The sequence below is a fragment of the Macaca thibetana genome, chromosome 18 (genome assembly GCF_024542745.1).
Source record: "Macaca thibetana thibetana isolate TM-01 chromosome 18, ASM2454274v1, whole genome shotgun sequence".
NCBI lineage: Eukaryota > Metazoa > Chordata > Mammalia > Primates > Cercopithecidae > Macaca > Macaca thibetana.
The window spans coordinates 36851511-36861310 of NC_065595.1; the positions used below are offsets into that span (position 1 = coordinate 36851511).

General features: G+C 37.4%; 1 long non-coding RNA gene across 1 annotated transcript in view; it reads left to right on the plus strand.

The window, feature by feature from the left end:
• The window catches only part of LOC126940988 (uncharacterized), a 32637-nt gene extending 23284 nt beyond the window's left edge, over nucleotides 1-9353 (plus strand). The window contains exon 3 of the long non-coding RNA XR_007721029.1: nucleotides 7831-9353. This is a non-coding gene — a long non-coding RNA (uncharacterized LOC126940988). The remainder of the gene's footprint in view (nucleotides 1-7830) is intronic.
• Nucleotides 9354-9800: the final 447 nt, after the last annotated feature.

A 9800-nucleotide genomic window follows, 5' to 3' on the forward strand; every position in this document is an offset into this window, starting at 1 on the left:
TCAGATACTATGTTCACTGCTTGGATGTTAGGATCATTAGAAGTCCAAACCTCAGCATCAGGTAATATACCCATGGATGAACTCTGCACACGTACCTCCCCCCCCACCCATGGAAGAACTCTGCACATGTACCCCTTGAATGTGGAATAAAATGAAAATTTTAATCCTAAAATTTTCATGGAACCACAAAAGATCCCAAATAACCAATGAAATCTTGTCCAAAATGTGCATAGGTGGAGGCATCCCACTACTAGGTTTCAAAATATATTACAAAACTATAGTAATCAAGGCAGCATGGTAATGGCATAAAAACAGATATACTGACCAATGGAATAGGATAGAGAGCCCAGAAATAAATCCACATATCTATGTTCTAGACCTAAAACTATGAAACTGCTAGAAGATAACATAGGGGAAAAGCTCTATGACATTGATCTGGAAAGTGATTTCTTGGATAGCACTCCTAAAGTCCAAGCAATAGAAGCAAAAGTATATTAATGGCATTACATCAGACTAAAAAGTTTCTACACAGCAAAGGAAACAATATAGTGATGAGACAGCCCATGGATTGTGAGAAACTATTTGTCAATCATACTTTGATTAGGGGCTAATCTCCAAAATATATGAGAAACTCAGACTACTCAATAACAAGGAAACAAATAACCCTACTAAAAAATAGGCAAAGGACTTGAATAGACATTTGTCAAAAGAGGATATACAAAAGGCCAATAGATACATAAAAAAGTCAAACATCTCTAATCATCAAAGAAATGCAAATTAAAACCATAGTGAGATATCACCTTACCTCACACCTATTACATAGGTTATTATTTAAAGAATAAAAGATAACAAGTGCTGGCAAGGATGTGGAGAAAAAGGAATCCTGTTGTTGGTATTGTAAATTAGCACAACCATTTTGGAAACCAATATGAAGTTCCTCAAAAAACTAAAAATAAGATTATCATATTCAGCAATTCCACTTCTGGGTACATACCAAAGGGAATTTAAATCAGTAAGTTGAAGATATGTCTGTATACCAAATGACGATATGCCTTATTCCTAATAGCCAAGATATAAAAACAATCATCAAATGTATCAGCAAACAAATGGATTTTTAAAATTTGATGTATATATACACTGTGGGATACTATTCAACATTAAAAAAAGAAAAAAATTCATCTTGACATTTATGACAACATGGATGAACCTGCAGGACATTATGTTAAGTGAAATAAGTCAGGCACACAAACACATACTGTATTATTTCACTTATACATGGAATCTTAAAAAGTCGAGCTCATAGAAGTAGAGAGTAGAATGGCAGTTACCAGAGGTTGAGGGGCAGGGAGGATGGACAGGGAAAGGCAAGAAGTTAAGAGACATGGAGAAGACTATGGGAGAATGGAGGTGAAGACTGGAGTTATGAGACTGCAGGGCAACTACCAGAAGGTGGAAGAGGCAAAGGAAGGCTTCTTCCCTAGAGCTTTCATAGGGATTAGAGCTTTCATAGGGAGCATGAACCTGTGTATACCTTGATATTGATATCTAACTTCTAGAACTGTGAGAGTATACATTTCTGTTGTTTTAAGTTACCCCAGTTTTTGGCAATTTGTTACAGCAGCTCTACGAAACTAATATACAGGTCAATTGGTAACACATCTTGCTGTGTCTAGATTAATGCCTCAGTTCACGTGGAAAGGTCATGTGGTTAGCCATGAAAATTACGCTGAAGGCAAAGATGAAGATATAAAAGTTGGTGCTGAGATTTATGAGGATACTTTGTCCATTTTACTTTTGAGATTGCATTCTCCACCTGTAGATATTCTGAATTTTCTAGGCCAGACATAATACAGTTCACTTCTAATTAGGTAAAAATCACCTCATAAAATACAGCACTGCCTTTTCTGTATTTTGTCAATATCACTCCCAGAACTTTGTTTTATATGTATTATGCAGATTTACAAAATAGTGAAAATTATCAACATCTCTGAGAATGGGAAGTCTATGGGTTTTTTCCTTAGCATCTTTTAGGATTAGTATAATGCCTGATTCATTATACTCATCTCAATATCCAATTAAAGTTTAGTGAATGAATCCATTTTACATTTTTGTATCTTGCCTGTATCTCTTTGATATGGTTCTGTTCATTTGAAATTAAAGTATGAAACTATGACCTAAATAGGGTATAAGATGCTTGATCAATATTAAATAAAACTTAGGAACTACAAATTCAATTCACCTAAACCTACTCGTCTCAATGAAGAGCACAGGAAATTGTGTCCATTTAATTTCACTTTCCTCTGTAAGCCCATTCTTGATCTCTGGGATTTTGTTTCAATATTTGTATTTTAAATCAGAAATTGATTTTTCCACAGACATTTCTGATTTCTTTTTCTTAATCATTAATGAGGCAGTTTTACCAGACCAAGGTAAGTAAACCTACTAACAGGGTTATGCCATAGAGCTAAGATCTGTGGAGAAGTTCCAGCTGTTTATTTTTCCATCTCCCAGACAACTCCAGAAATGGGCATCCAAATGCCTTTTGAGTTATACTTTCCATTTCTACATCGAAAATGGAACTAGAATTTAGGGGGGAAAAAAAGGCCTCTGTATTTGAGCTGGCGGCCGACTGCTGTGTAATTATCATTGCTCTTCTTTATTAACTGCTCGCCTTCGCCTTATGTGGTGCTTTGTTGATAGATGTAACCTCAATCTTGTTGCTATGGTGACAGTAACAGTCGCTGAGAAGATTTTGTTTATGGTAAACAAATCCAGGCATATGCTTGAAGCCTGGTGGAATAGTTTTCCAGCTTCCCTTACACTGCTGTCCCTGAATGAAATCAAAGAGCTCCAACTGAAAAACCCACAGCCTGGATTTGAAATATAAAAAAATAGGAAACAGTCCTGAGATTATCGTTTATGTGTGTGGGAATGGCCCAGTAGGTATGTCTATGTTCACGAGTCAAGGCTCCCTGTTGAAGGGGGCTCTCTGTGCAACACACGCAGAGGAATTGACCTGAGAGTGAGAGAAAGCCTCGCACCCCGAGGGCTGTTGGCATCAATAGTGAAGTTGGGATGGTACATTAACATAATGACAAAAAATGCTTCTCTCTGTCCCTTACCAAATCCTCTCTGCTAGGCATGCTGAATTTTTATATATCGGAGAAAAAAATCCTTCCAGAACACTCTCATAAACACTGAAGTAAGACACATTCATCTCCCTTTCTTAAATTTTTTATGAACATGAACCACCATTTGAAGGAGAACAGTTGTCATGTAGATGGATGGAATTGAGGGTCAGATTTACTTCTCCATGGTGAATGTATTTGTGGTTGGTCTGGTTTAAGTGGCCCAACACATTCCCTGGCTGTCTTTCCCTGTCTCTCTCACCTACCTCCTCAAATGTTTTTCTCTCCAATCTGACAACTGCTGTCTAAAATTAAAACCACCAAGTCTTTTCCCCTTACTTTTCTGTACTGTAAGGCTTTGATGGCTCACTTAAGAATGAAAACTTAAACATTTCAAAGAATTAAAATTTGAAAAGCATTATAATGAAATTGAAATGGTGTGTACAAACCATCTGCTATTTATGGCCAATAGTGTGCACAAATTAGAGACCATTACTTGGTACCAAAACATACAGGAAGAAAGTGGACTGCCTAGCTGCAATGGGAAATCTTTCAGTAGAGAACAGAAGGGCCATCAGCCTGAAATTCCAAGAACTACTTCTTCGGATTTCATAACAGTTCTTGAAAACTAGTAGAATCTTGCTTGTTCGTTCTTTTCGCCACCAGTCAAAGGGCTTTACTTACCCTTGTTCTCAGGTCTCAGGGTCCCCAGGTGTGTGGCTCTACAGAACAGTTGAGCCTTAACACAGAAATGCAGGAAGCCAATTTTTAATCCCTCAGAGAGAATTAAACTTCCTGCTAAATATTTTCTTGTTTTAACCTTTTACTTGGGTAGTTGTCTCATAAGCGCACACTGAGAATACAATGTTGCAGAGTTTTGCGTAGCTTATTAACTCGTGTTCTCCAGTGATGGGGTCCGGTGATGCTAGGGCAAAGAGTTTAGGCCAACATTAAAGTGATTTCTCTGCTAAGTACATGAATTAGCATTTCATTGGTTGGAGGCAGGTATTTATTTTGATTTAACTTCGTAAGGTGGCAAAAACAAAAAGTATCTTCTTGATAAAGAACCTGGAAATTAAACAGTAATAATAATAATGATAATAATAATAGTTAATAAAACAAAGTGTAGTTTTTCAATTTAAAACAGAATTTTTTCTTTCATAAGGTCAAAGAAAGATGCCTTAACTGGGATTCCCAGCATGCTGCCCACTCACAAACTTGGTTTGTACCCACTGATCTCCTACTTCCGTTTCTGGAAACTTCATCTATCATTTACCATCCTGTCTGTCAATCCCTAGGGTCCTCCTTTTCTTTTGTAATTGTTCAAACATCATCTATTCATACATACATGCAAACACACACACACACTCCAGCTTTTTTCTGATTTCTTTTCTAACTCCTTAGGGAGGTTAGTCTTCTTTTCACTAACATACCATTCAGCAGCTCATTATTACGACACTACATTATGAACTATTGTTTGTGAATAACATCATGTTGGTCAGTGGCTGAGTGAGCCTCTTGGCAACTGCCATCTCATCTTCTTCTTTACAAGTCCCAGTTAAAATATAGGTACTGTTGGTCATGCATGGGCTGGAGAAACTGGGATGTACAGATATCACACAGATCCAGGAGTCACAATTTGAATTCATGTCAGTCTCACTACAGAGGTTGTGTTCTTAATCATGACACTGAAAGATGTTTTAGCAAGAACGCTTTGTTCTTGAGCTATGGAACTTGTTTCCCTGCTTTTCCTGATTAAGCCAGTCTGAGAATCTTAGAAGAAAACTTCAAAGATTAATTTACCTTTTCCCTTTAGAAGATGGAACCAAAAGCTGGCCATAAACAGTCAGTCTCTGAACTGTCCCTTTTTATCCCCACCATATGTCTCTAGATCTGCTTAGGGAATTTCAGTTATGCCCTCCCCCAATTAAATACACCTCCAAACATGTCTTCCCATCCTAATAGCATTATAATCCTATTTATTTGAAAAACTTAATTTAAGGGTGGTGGTTGATCTTCATTTGAGCTTTATGTTCTATCCTGAAAAACACCATGTAATGGCAGGGCAGGAGGAAAGAATTCAGGACTAGCATGCCACCACTATTCATCATTAAATTTAACAATATTTCACGTTCAGTCTCTTCTATAAAGATTTGACTATAGCAGATTATAAGCTCTTTCTCACTTAATAGTTCTAAAGATTTTTACATTTTAAGAAAGAGCAGTGGCTCATGCCTGTAATCCCAGCACTTTGGGAGGCCAAGGTGGGTAGATCACAAGGTTAGGAGTTCGAGACCAGCCTGGCCAATATGGTGAAACCCCGTCTCTACTAAAAATACAAAAAAAATTAGCCAGACATGGCAGTGGGCACCTGTAGTCCCAGCTACTCAGGAGGCTGGGGCAGAAGAATCGCTTGAACCTGGGAGGCGGAGGTTGCAGTGAGCTGAGCTCATGCCACAGCACTCCAGCCTAGGTGACAGAGCAAGACTCTGTGTCACAAAAAAAAAAAAAGAAGAAGAAGAAGAAAGAAAGAAGTATGAGGGTATTGAGGGATGAAGAGATGGAGCACAGGGGATTTTCAGGCACTGAAACTCTTTTGTATGACACTATATGGGTTGATACCTGGCATTATACATCTGTCAAAGCCCAAAGAACTATATAACACAAGAGGGACCCCAATGTAAACTAAAAACTTTAACTTATATAATTTCTCAGTGTTTGTTCATCAAATATACAGTAATAATGCAAGGTATTAACTATAGAAAAAATTATGATGGAAGGTGTTGGGGCATGTGGAATTGTACTTTCTGCTCAATTTTTCTGTAAAACTGTTCTGAAAAATACAGTCTATTAATTAGTGTTAAAAGAGAGAAGAAAAAATATATATGCCCAAATACTGGCAAAGAGAAATGAAAACTGAAGAGTGTCAGTGATTGAAGGTAAGGCAATTGGACTCTTCCAAGTCCTTAGTGATACTTCTACCAGTTTCTGAAAATGTTTGAATGGTTATGTCCATCCATATACACCAGCCATATGGGCTATGAAGTGGATTGAATTCAAAGAGTCTTGTGAAGTAACAGACAGTTGGACATCCCTCCTCCTCTCCCCCAAAAAAACCAATTTGCCTATGCTTCGGTTTCTATAAAATGCACAGATGTGCTAGCATTTAGCTGCCTCCCTGGGGTGCAGTAAAAGTGTTGTTCTGAAGTGTTTCAAGACTAGTGCATCCCAGGGCCTGGCACTGTGGTGGGACTCAAGGGAAGAGATAAAACACAAATAGAAAAGCAGTATTACTTGGGAAATTGTAGTTTAACACATGTGACAGGCAGTCTCTTCCTGTTTTCTAAGATGTCTTCCTTATTGCTTTAAGACAAAGTCTTCATGATATCAGAGTCATATTATTCCCTTCCTTTTTCCACACCTTGATTCACTCTTCCATCTTTGAGTAAGAGGAAGAAAATTAGGTGAAGATCATGTGTGTAGTTTTCAACCAAAATTTTGCGTGCACTTTAACTGTCAGCTCCAGAGCTAGCATCGCCTCCACTTTCCCATATATAAAGCCTAGACATCCTTCAGAGCTGGGCTCAAATCCCCTTCCTAAGCCTGCATTCTATTAGTGATCCTTACCCCTTCTTTCGGCTCCTCACTGAGCACTTCATCCCTGCAGTTTGGAATTTGACTACATGCTGCTGAATTATAAATTGTACATTCAATTTATAACTTGCCTAAAATGAAAGAAATCTACATGTGTATGTGTGTGTGTGTGTATGTATGTGTGTGTGTATATATATATATATATATATCTACCACTCTATATGTCTATCTTCCTAAAGATAGGACCTTTACCTTTTACATCTGTTGAATTTCCACTCCTACCTACCCTCAACTCCTGCCACTGTGTGTGCATTGAAGACAAAGCAATATGTGGACGATTTTAAAGAAAATATAAACCTATATGTCTTTCAGTCTTACCTATCTTTCTTCTTAATCAGGCCTTGAAACTTAAAATTTTCACTGTTACCCTCCCTAGGCCTAATGGGTTGACTTTGACATTCTATTTGATATTTATGGGAGAAACTTTCAGTCATCGATTAAGACAGATGTTATTGTTTTATGCTGAGATTTTAGTAGAGCTAGGCATCCCATTTAAATGAGGAACTTGAGTAGAGTTCTTATTTGAGTAGTGAAGAAGAAGAGATAGCAAAGCTGTGGGACATAGGCTCAGTAACATTAGATCAGTTTGGAGAATCACCTGCATTGTTGGCCCCTGAGAGACAGCATGGCCCAGGGAAAGAAAAAAGCACTGGAGGTACAACTACCTTCCCCAACACATCAAACTTTATGGTACGTTTCTTAACCTCCATGAAACTGAACATCTGCAAAAGGGGTTTGTTTCTGTATAACATGAACTTGTGAAGGCCATATAAGATAATACCCAAGAAAGTGGTTGCAAACTGTAATATAAAGGTATAGATTTGTTGGTGATAAACCAGAGGGCAACATGACATTATTTTCTGCCTTGGGAAGGTTAGAAGTAGGGCGGGGTGGGGAAGGTGAATTCTAGAAAAATAAGAGGTCACCAGTTACAAAATTTCCCTACTTTATTTCTTTAGGATTAACGCTGTTTGAAGCCAAATATTTTAAAATAGCTCAAACTAACATTTGTGATTGTTCAGTTCAGTTCACTTTCTTTATTTTCTAGATAATGAAATTTTGTCACAGAGTAAGCGCAAGTCCATGTCTCACCACGTGAAGAGTAACACACTCATCTGTGTGACTCTTGGCATATAAAACTACCACCTGCAGAACTTGGACAAGTTGTTTGATGTCTCTGAGAATCTAGTTGAAGCATGTAAAATTCTTCAAATTATTAGACCTAACTTTGGGTAACTTTTTTTCTTTATTGATTTCCTTGGCCATAGTTTTTATTCTCACCATGGGAATCTTGAAGATTATCTGGAAAAGATCTGTCAATGTACTTATTTTCTCCCCAGTATTGATTCAACTTCTTTGCCTAATCTGAATTAACTATATAACTATTATATATATTAACTATATAACAGCAACAACATGTGTAGGTCACATGTATTTATGCTGAACTTTGCTTTTATAAAGTTTTTGTTTTCTTTAAAAATATTTGCATTTTTAAAGTTTTTGTACTACAGAGGCATTTTCTGCAAAGGAGAAGGATAAATTTTCTCTTATGAGGAAGACCTTTGTTTGTTTGTTTTTGTTTTGAGATGGAGTCTCATCCTGTTGCCCAGGTTGGAGTATGGTGGTGCGATCTCGGCTCACTGCAACCTTCTCTTCCCAGGTTCAAGTGATTCTCCTGCCTCAGCCTCCCAAGTAGCTGGGACTATAGGCGTGTGCCACCACATCCAGCTAATTTTTTATTTTTAGTAGAGACAGGATTTCACCATGTTGAGCAGCCTGGTCTCCAATGAGGAAGACTTTTCTATGAACTCTTCTCAATCACTTTCATTTTCAAGAACTTATTCTCTCTTATGAAATTCTGTAATAAACAACAGACTCATCCAAAGGCTTTTTTATTTTTATTTTTTTGTCACAAAACAGATCATTAGTCAATTACCTAGTGTTTACTGAGGGCTTACCATGTGTTAGATAAAAGATGTAAGAGGAGGCATAAGACCCTGCCCTATTCAGGGAGGCAAGCTGTATGCTGCACAGAAACAAAAGGAACCTATGATGTCAGTCAAACAAAACTCCAGCAATGACACAGGAAGTCCAGCAGACAGGTAATTGCACCAAATTTGGGAGCCCAGGGGAAGATGTGTGAAGCTGATTACATTAAGAATGTTCTGAGGAATATCAAGGTTTAAATCAGCAGAGTGGAGAACAGGAGATTATTATGGATGTGAAACCTGAAGGTCCAGAGGACACAGTTAGGCACAACAGATAACAAGGTCAGTGAGAAGACTGCCACAGCTGTAACAGAGGATTGGTCTGGGGTGATGAAGAAAGATGAGGCAGAAAAGCATTTTAGGATTAACTATGGAGCTCCTCTCCTGCCAAGATGAAAAGTCAAGACTTGTGTTGTGAGCACTGAATGTGTGAACAGAGGTTGCAGTTTCAGAGTTTGAGCACAGAGCTAGAGATATCTGAATTTGACTCTTGGCATAAAAAGCTACCACCTGCAGGACTTGGGCAAGTTGCTTTATTTCGTCAAGCCTTCACTTCTTCCAATATAAAATTGAATTAATAAAATAATATAGGTCTCCTATGAGATAAGGTCTTTTAATGGAGTAGGTGCTAAAAATATATTTTGCTATTCTTTTTTAGTATTAGTTATGGTTTTTGTTTGGTTTTGGATAGCAATTATGTTGATATGTAATTGTTTTTCTTCCGAGCTTCTCAGTAATTATCCAGGTCAGAATATGCCTTAGAATAATACATCTTTTTGAACCTAGTGTCATCATCCTACTAGTTTTTGGAGCCTACAAATTTTCCCTGATTATGGGATCATGGGCTTTGAATTACAATTTATCTCTAGTCAGTGATTTTTAACATTTTGGGAGTTATAACCTTTTGGAATGGTTTGACATTGTGGCATTTTTAAAAATTAAAAAGAAAACATAATATAAAACTTTACAATAAAAAATAGAAAGAAACATACAAATAATTTTGTTTTTATCCTTAAGGAGTATAGCTGAC